The sequence below is a fragment of the Nicotiana tomentosiformis genome, chromosome 5 (assembly GCF_000390325.3).
Source record: "Nicotiana tomentosiformis chromosome 5, ASM39032v3, whole genome shotgun sequence".
Classification (NCBI taxonomy): Eukaryota; Viridiplantae; Streptophyta; class Magnoliopsida; order Solanales; family Solanaceae; genus Nicotiana; species Nicotiana tomentosiformis.
Genome location: NC_090816.1, coordinates 10,999,457 through 11,008,604, shown reverse-complemented (window position 1 = coordinate 11,008,604; position 9,148 = coordinate 10,999,457).

Genomic DNA, 9,148 nt, shown 5'->3' with positions numbered 1-9,148 from the left:
TTATCTCTCATAATTTGTCTCGGCTCCGCTGACGCACATCCTCAATCCTCCAGCCTATCTCCACAACTAGCTCATAAGAAGTACCCATCTCAACCTCTCGAGCCATAGTGGCCTGAATGCCAGTATGTAAACCGGCTACAAACCTCCGCACTCTTTCCACCTCAGTAGGGAGTATCATAAGTGCATGGCGAGATAATTCAGAAAACCTTGCCTCAAAATCGGTCACTGACATCTGACCCTGCTGGAGCTGCTCAAACTGAAACTACAACTTTTTCCTCTTGGAGGGTGGAATATACCTGTCCGGAAAGATACGGGTGAACCTGTCCCAAGTCATGGGAGGAAAATCTGCTGGTCTGCCAAGAACATAAGATTGCCACCATCTACGGGCTCTACCCTCTAGCTGAAAAGTATCAAAGTCTACCCCATGAGACTCTAATATCCATATGTTGTGCAGTATGTCCCTGTAATGATCAATGAAGTCCTGATCCTCATGTCGCTCACCCCCAAAGACAGGAGGATGTAGTCTAGTCCATCTGTCCAATAGTTTCTAAGGGTCAGGGGCTACAGCTGGTCTGGGCTCAGGTGTAGCCGCTGCCACTGGCTGGGATCCACCCATGGGTAGTGCACTCTGGGTCTGATATACATCAGCTGCCTGCCATGAGCCTGCGCGGTAGGGGTCTGTGCTCCCCCGCCCGCCTGAGATGTGGTTGGGTCTGCCGGAAATAAACCATCTTGAGTCATATTGTCCATGAACCGCAGCATATGACCCATGATATCCTGAAATCCCAGTGCAGATGTGGAATCCACCAGAGCTGGCTCTGCAACAGTCACCTCATCTTATTCCTCAACAATAGGGTTCTATGTTGGACCCATTGGCGGTATAACTGGAACCCTCTACTACGGACTAGAGCCCTCCCTCTGCCTCGGCCTCTAACAACTGCGAGAGTAGCTCTTCCCTGGCCCGGAACCTCATTCCAGCACGTTCTCACCATCTGAGAGAGAATAAGAGAAGGATATTTAGAACTACATCAATTGCACGATGGAATATGAAGAAAGATAATTTCCTAACACCCCATAGCCTCTCGAAGATAAGTACAGACGTCTCCGTACCAATTCGCAAGACTCTATTAGGCCTGCCCATAACTTGCGAGACCTACGTGAACCTAGTGCTCTGATACCATGTTTTCACGACCCAGTTTTACCTATAGGTCGTGATGGCACCCAACATTACATCTAGGCAAGCCAACTTAATAACTTAAGCATATATTAACAAAATTTAATACCAAAAAAAATAATAAAACCCAAATTCTACCAATGCGTGTGCCAAGACCTGGTGTCACAAGTGTATGATCTTCTAGTAGATTATACAAAGTCTAAAATACTGTATGAAATAAAAATAGACATAATGGAAAATACAAGGAGAGACACTAGTAGCTGCAGAACGGCTCAAAAAGGCAGCTCACCACTATGCCCCTGGATAATGTGGGTGTAAGACGATAGGTCCCCCACTAGTACTTGCCCCAGGTCTTGTACAAAAAGTGCAGCAAGTGTAGTATGAGTACGTAAACAACGTGTACCCAGTAAGTATCAAGCCTAATCTCGAAGTGGTAGAGACGAGATGGCCGACTTTGACACTCACTATGGGTCAATAATAATAATTGAAATACAACTAGAATATTTAAATCAGCATGATTCACAGAATTTACAATAATTTATTTAACCAGCGGGAATAATCAAATTCCTTCAAATGTAACAATTCTCAATATATTAATTAAATAACTTCAATTCAAATAATTTCCAATTTATCAATTAAATCTCATTTACAGGAATAACAATTAACTCCTCAACAAGTAGGCATAATAATTCATTAAATTCCAAGGATTCTCAAATTTATCAATTAGCTACGCAAGCTTGAAATAACTATTAAAGTATCGTGTAATTATTATTGTTAAGCACGATTTCTGTTGAGGTCGTACGACCCGATCCAGAGTGTCGTGTATACTACCGAGGGGTGTAGAATTAACTTTGATTTCTCACTCTTATAAAAGTGAGAAATAAACCTAGTTACGCAAGCTTTATCATATTGGTTTTTATAAAAGTGTCATCTCACAGTTATAAACATCTAGGTTTTTTTCATCTTAATCTTTGATTTCTAAGATTTACTAGTTATAATCTACCTATAATCTATGTATTTAACTCAAGGGGTGTGGAATTAACTTACCTTTCAATTGCTAGTTGAAACCCCCTTCTCAAAAGCTCTGAAATCGCCCAAATATGGAGAGAAAACGGGCAAAAATGGTGAATTCCGGTTCTTTTAAGCTTTCTGCCAAACAAGCCTTTTGCACCTGCGGAGGTTGGAACGCACCTGCGGAAAATCCTCGCGGGTGCGAGTTTCACACGCCTGGCCAATTCTTGCATCTGCGTGTCTAGTCTCGCACCTGCGCGTTCGCAGGTGCGCCCACTATTCTGCACCTACGATGGCAGGCCTCCCATTCCTTTTCCGCTTCTGCGAAGAAATCTCACATCTGCAAGTGTCGCGCCTGCGAGCTTCTGTCACATCTGCGAATGTCGCACCTGCGACTAGCCAAGCGCATGTGCGATTCTAACAGTAGCTTGGAGCTTCAGGTTTGGCTGCCAACTTCCAACTTGGTCTGAACCTCGTCCCATTGACACTCGGGGCCCCCGGGATCCCACCCGAACATACCAACAAGTTTGAAATCATAAAACATACTCGCTTGAACTCTCAGAACGCATAAAACAACATCAAATCTAAGAATCATACCCTAAACCAAATTGATTCAATCTTAAGAATTTCAAGTTCTTCAATTTACATCCAATGCGCCGAAATATAATTAAACTACTCGGAATGATACGAAATTTTTTATGCAAGTCTTAAATCACTATACGGAACTATTCCCAAACTCGAAATTCTAAACGAACTTCAATTACTCAAAAAACTATCCCAAACCAAATTTAAAGAATTTTAAACCTTTAAATAGTTGACTTTTACTATTAAGCGTCAAAACGCTCTCGGGTTATCCAAAACGTGATTCGGACATACGCCAAAGTCCAAAATCATCATACAAACCTATTGGAACCGTCAAATCCCGATTCCGGGGTCGTTTTCTCAAAATGTTGACCGAAGTCAAACTTGTCCATTCAAAGCTAACTTAAGGAACCAAGTGTTCCGATTTCAACCCACACACTTCCAAATCCCGAATCAACCATCCCAGCGAGTCATAAATTAATAAAAGTATGTTCGGGAAGTTCTATTTTAGGGAACGAGTTTCTAAAAGTTAAAATGACTGGTTGGGTCATTACATAAACACTCCCAAAACCCGGTGTCACTGAGTACATGAGCATCTAATATGAATACAAGTCTGGAAATATGGTTCATAATAGTTTGAGACTAAATGTAGTAAATAAGAAGGTAGGGAAGGAGAGGCAAGGTCTGCGAAATACGACAGCTACCTCTGAATCGCCGAAAAGTCAACTGTGCGAAAGAATCAACACCCGCTATATTCGGGAAACACCTGGATCTGTACACGAAGTGCAGGGTGTAGTATGAGTACAACCAACTCAGCAAGGAGCAATAATAAATAAGGAACTGAAGATAGTGACGAGCTACACAGTTATAATTCACTTTCAGTAATTCCAGCAAAGAATAGACATGCTTCCAAATCCAGCAGTTTAAGTCAATCAAGTTTTATACAGTTCAAGTTCATGTAATCCGGATATAAAAATATTTCAAAGAATTTCACAACAATGACAAATAGCAACTAAGTGCAACAACAAATGAAAAGCAAGTACAGCCTCTCAGGGCAACAGTCACTCAACTCTTCACAACAGCTCAACCACTCAGCTCTCAGCCCTCAGCACTCACACTCAATGGGTACCCGCGCTCACTGGGGGTGTACAAACTCCAGAGGGGCTCCTACAGCCCAAGCCATATAATCCACACGGACAACTCATATGCTGCACGGACAACTCACGTGCCATAATATCCCGTACGGACAACTCACGTGCTATAATATCCATACCTCACCGACAAGCCCTCGGCCTTACTCAGTCATCAACCTCTCTAGACTCTCGGGCTCTCGGAAATCACAAAGATCAACCCAAACAAGGACAACATAGTGTATCAACAAAAATCAATAAAGACTAAGATATGATACGCAAGAAAAATCAAGACTGAGTACAAGGCATTAATTAGCAAATAATTCAACAAGTACGTGACCTCTGCGTTTCCCAATAGTACTATCGCATAGCCTAAGCATGATTTGCAGTCAAATTTATTTAACACATAGAGAAAGCATATAGCTAACAACAAGTTATTCAACTTTATAGTTTCATAGGACGGACCAAGTCACAATCCCCTCGGTGCCCGCCCGCACGCCCGTCACCTAGCATGTGCGTCACCTCCAAAATAATCACATGACACAAAATTTGGGGTTTCATACCCTCAGGACCAGATTTAAAACGGTTACTTACCTCAAACCGTGAAATTCTTATTCCTCTAAGCCTTTGTCTCGTGAATTGGCCTCCAAACGCCTCGAATCTAGCCACAAATAATTCGATTCAGTCAATAAAATTTATTGGAATTAATTCCATAAGAAAATGCTAAATTTCCATAAAAATCTGAATTTTAACCCAAAAATTGCTCGTGGGACCCACGTCTCGGAATCCGGTGAAACTTGCAAAATCCGACAACCCATTCAATTACGAGTCCAACCATACCCGTTTCACTCAAATCCGACTCTGAATCGACACCGAAATCTCAAAAATTCATTTTTATGAGATTTCTAAAAATTTTCCCAAATTTCAATCTCAAAACACTAATTAAATAGTGAAAGCAAATGATTGATTCGGGTAATCTAATCATAATTGAGTTAAGAACATTTACCCTGATGTTTTATCTGAAAATCTCCCAAACATCGCCTCTCCCCAAGCTCCAATTTGACAAAAATGGAAAATAGGACGAAGTCCCCTGCTTTATAACTTACAGTTATGTCCAGGCCCTCGGCCTTCGGTCCTCGATTTTTATGACCTCGATTTTCATGACCTCGATTTTTCATGACCTCGATTTTTTCATGACCTCGGTTTTTCATGGCCTCGATTTTTCCAGTAGCAGAAATTTCTAGTAGCTGTTTAAGTTCAGATTTTGATCCGTTAACCATCCGAAACTCACCTGAAACCTCCCGGACGCAAATCATATATGAATTGCAATTATAAAATACGCTACGGATCTGCTCGCGCACTCAAAATACTGAAAATAGGTCGGCTTGACCCGATATTGACCATGGTCAAACTCCCAAATTTCTTAACCTTACTAGTCTCTCACCCAATGATCCAAAAATAAATATACCCAAGCCCCTAGGGACCTATCAAATCATACCAACAAGTCCTATAACATCATACGGACTTAGTCGAAACCTCAAATCATATCAAATAACGCTAAAACCATGAATCATACCCCAATTCAAGCTTAAGGAACTTAAGAATTTCCAACTTCTGCATTCGATGCCGAAACTTATCAAATCAATTTCGATTGACCTCAAATTTCGCACACAAGTCATAAATAATATAACGGAGCTATGAAATATTCAGAACTGGATTCTGACCCTAATATCAAAAAGTCAACCCCCGGTCAAACTTTCCATAAATTCGACTTTCGCCATTTCAAGAATAATTCTACTACGGATCTCCAAATAATTTTCCAGACACGCTCCTAAGTCTAAAATCACCATACGGAACTATTGGAATTATCAGAATTCGAATCCGAGGTCATTTACACATAAGTCAATATATGGTCAACTATTTCAACTTAAGCTTCCAACATGAAATTTATTCTTCCAAGCTAACTCTGAAATACCTTAAAACCAAAACCGACAATTCACACAAGTCATAATACCTCGTAGGAAGTTATTCAAGACTTCAAATAGTTTGAGACTAAATACAGTAAATAAAAAGGTAGGGAAGGAGAGGCAAGGTCTGCGAAATACGACAGCTACCTCTGAATCTCCGTAAAGTCAATCGTGCTAAAGAATCAATACCCGCTATATCCGAGAACACCTAGATCTTCACACGAAGTACAAGGTATAGTATGATTACAACCAACTCCGCAAGTAACAATAATAAATAAGGAACTGAAGTATTCAAATGGCACCGTACAAAGCATTGTATGGTAGAAGATGTCGTTCTCCTATCAGATGGTTTGAAGCCGGTGAGACTAACTTATTGGGACCCGACTTAGTACAAGAAGCTATTGACAAAGTTCAATTAATTAGGAGGATATTGCTCACATCTCAAAGCAAACAAAAGTCTTATGCAGATAAGAGAAGAAGAGATTTAGTGTTCACAATTGGGGACAAAGTGTTCCTACGAGTCTCCCCTATGAAAGGTGTGATGCGTTTTAGAATGAGGTTTTGTTTGATATGAGGTTCATTACCGGTATTGGGTATGTTTTGAGCAGTTGATGTGGTCAAACGTTATTGCTGTAAGTATCTGAGTTATGTGGTACATCATGTGATTACATCTTGGGTTATGGTTATGGCTCGATACAGCTTGTTCAGACTTATATAATGTGTAGGAGCGAGATTTGGATATTGTAAGGAATTCTGGATGTGGAAATTGGATTCTAAGGTTTACGGGCTAAGATTGAAGGAATGATCTTCAGTTATGTTACGTTGTCAATGGGATATGTTTGTGCCATATTTTCGCATTTATTGCATGTTGGTCTTTCTTCTGTCTGAGACTTCCCCACGCAGATGCTACTGAGAATTTCCCAGCTGGGTTAGGTGCCCATATAACTCTATCTGATAACTCCGGTGTTAAGCAAACCAGTTGTTGTTCAACTACATCTTTGACAGAGTTTGGGACTTCAGCCTCTAACAATTCGTATTGTCATATGCCTTCTTGCCGAATATCCTTTAGAAGTATATTTTTTGGTTTAATATCAGCTGGTAGATGACTACTTAGAGAGCCTAATCTTGTCCAATTATCATACCAAAAGGACACATTCCGTTCCCTAAGTAGCCATATAATGTTCTGTTCAAAACTATGCCTTAATTCCCATAAGGCCTTCCATGTCAATGATTGTCCTGATCGCCAGTTCGTAAGTTCCACCACATCTTTGCTGTGAAAGCATTGGTTAAATCTTGCAGCCTCCTAAATGGAGCTCCCCCCCCCCCCTCTTGATATGTATAACACAAAGATGTCCATGATACCCAATGGTGTCTATCAATTCCATCTGAACCTCTCCAAAAGAAGTTGGCTAGTATCCTTTCTATTTGGGTCAATACTCCTTTAGGGGGATTCATTGTAGACAGAAGGTGCATGGGAATTGCCTGCAATCCATGTTTTATGAGAATGGCCTTACCTCCAGTTAATAAGAACTTGGTCTGCCAGCCCCTCACTTTACTTGTAACTTTGTTAATAAGTTATGAGTAATAGGAAATCTTTCGTCTACCCACAAATAAAGGGCATCCCAGATACTTCATTGGAAATTCCTTGTAATGCATTCCGGTAATATTCATAACTCCATTGATTGCATTTAAGGATATCCCCGGCTTTAACATGAAACAACTCTTATCCTTGTTTATCTTCTACTCTGAAATATTCTCATATTCCGTTAAGGTATTCATAACCAGTCTCAGCATTTTTCTGCGGCCACTTGTAAATAATATAACATCATCTGCAAAGGCCAAGTGATTCACATGTGGTCCTTGTCTTTCAATATAAAATCGTGTATATCTTCTTCTTCTATGTAGGTCATTAAGCATGGTAGATAGAAGTTCTGCACTTAGCACAAATAGAGAAGGTGAGATTGGGTTGCTTGGTCTCAGTCCATTCTGGGATTTGAAAAACCCAAACCTCTGCCCATTCACTATCATAGAGTACCAGTTGCTTGATATGTGATTATATATTATGTCCACCCATTTTTTCGAAAACCCCAATCTCTTCATAAGACAACATAAGTATTTTCAGTCGACTCTATCGTAAGCTTTGGCCATGTTAAGTTTTAGTACCACATTTTCACCCCTCTTTGGTTTGGAAATATTTTTTATAATCTCTTGAGCTAAGAGAATATTTTTAGAGGTTCCTCTTCCTTTAATAAAACCTGATTGATTACTTGAAATGATTCTAGGTAAAAGCGGAGCTAGTCCAGCATTCAGAACCTTTGCAAAAAATTTGCTTGAGACATTACATAGGCTAATTAGCCTCAACTCTGTCAATTGTTGAGGAAAGTCCACTTTGTTGCAGAATCCGAATATAGAGAGATTGATTAAATCATAACTACTATATCTAAGGATAGCTAATAAATAGTAAATGAGATAATAATAAAAAGAACACCAGAAATTAATGAGGTTCGGCAAAATTTGATTTTTGCCTAGTCCTCGGACACAATCAACTCAAACTTTATTTCACTCTAAAAATACAAGTGAAATACTCCAAGAGAGAAAGAAGATTCAAATGCCTTAGGAGATAAGAAGGCAAGTGAGAGATGTTTACAAATAAACAAAATCCTGCTATTTATAGAAGGGAAATGATCTTAATAATGTCATGCATGACATCATATTAAGTGTGATCATGCAATGTAAATGCATGAAAAATGCATCTACCAATTTCTTCCAAAAAAGAGGCTTCAAATGCTCACACTAGTTCACATTAATCTTGTCAAATTCAACACACTTTTGGTATCATTACCGGGCAGGTATACAAGAAGAATTTTGGTATTGGAGCCCCTTGAAAAAAAGTGACCACTGCATTATAGACTTCTTCTGATATTACGGACCAACATGTTTGGTAAAAGAGAGCTCCTAGGCCATCTGGTTCTGGAGCACTGTCTATACTTATAGAAAACACACTATCTTTGACTTCTTCCATTGTTGGAATTGTCGTAAGCATCTCATTATCCTCTTATGTAACATGTGGTTTCAAATAGTCCAGCACTGACATATCTCCTGAAGCTTCATTATGGCTGAATATCCTTTGAAAGTGATCTATTGCCGCTATAGCTATATTTTGATCCCCTTCTATCCACACTCCAGTTTCTACCTGGATTCTTTGTATATTGAGCTTTTTCCTCTTCCCCTGGATAACGCCGTGGAAGTAAGCCGTATTTTTGTCTCCATATTTTAGCCAATTA